We start from the raw sequence: 444 nt of genomic DNA on the forward strand, positions 1-444 counted from the left end.
CCACACACACCACCCCCGGGACATGCGGATCGGACGGCAGCCAAGTGGCGCCGTCAAAAGGAAGCGATGCCTCCGAGCCTGCCCAGCGGACAGCCAGCCTCCTTCCGCCGTTGCTTTTTTCCAGATGACCGGGAAAGGAGACGGTTCGGGATCTTGCGAGTACCTGCCGGAGCGCAGGAGGAGGACCAGCCCCCCTGCCGTGTCCCCCTACCCGCGCCCTTATTTGATCGGATCCCACCCCCATCATCACCCCCCGCCGGTGTGTGGCTGTGTGAAGAACGTCTCGTCTGAACTGGGACGTCCGCGGCTCGGCGACCCTTTCCACAAGCTCTGCCGCTCTGACTTAAGGGTCGATGCCGTCCAGAAATTGCTGCCAAGTTAACCACGGGCTCACAACGGGGTGGCTGATTGGTGCATAACACTGCACGGCTGGGGTTTTGGACA

This window comes from Gekko japonicus, unplaced genomic scaffold, assembly GCF_001447785.1.
Source record: "Gekko japonicus isolate JY-2015 unplaced genomic scaffold, Gekko_japonicus_V1.1 scaffold986, whole genome shotgun sequence".
NCBI classification, from domain to species: domain Eukaryota; kingdom Metazoa; phylum Chordata; class Lepidosauria; order Squamata; family Gekkonidae; genus Gekko; species Gekko japonicus.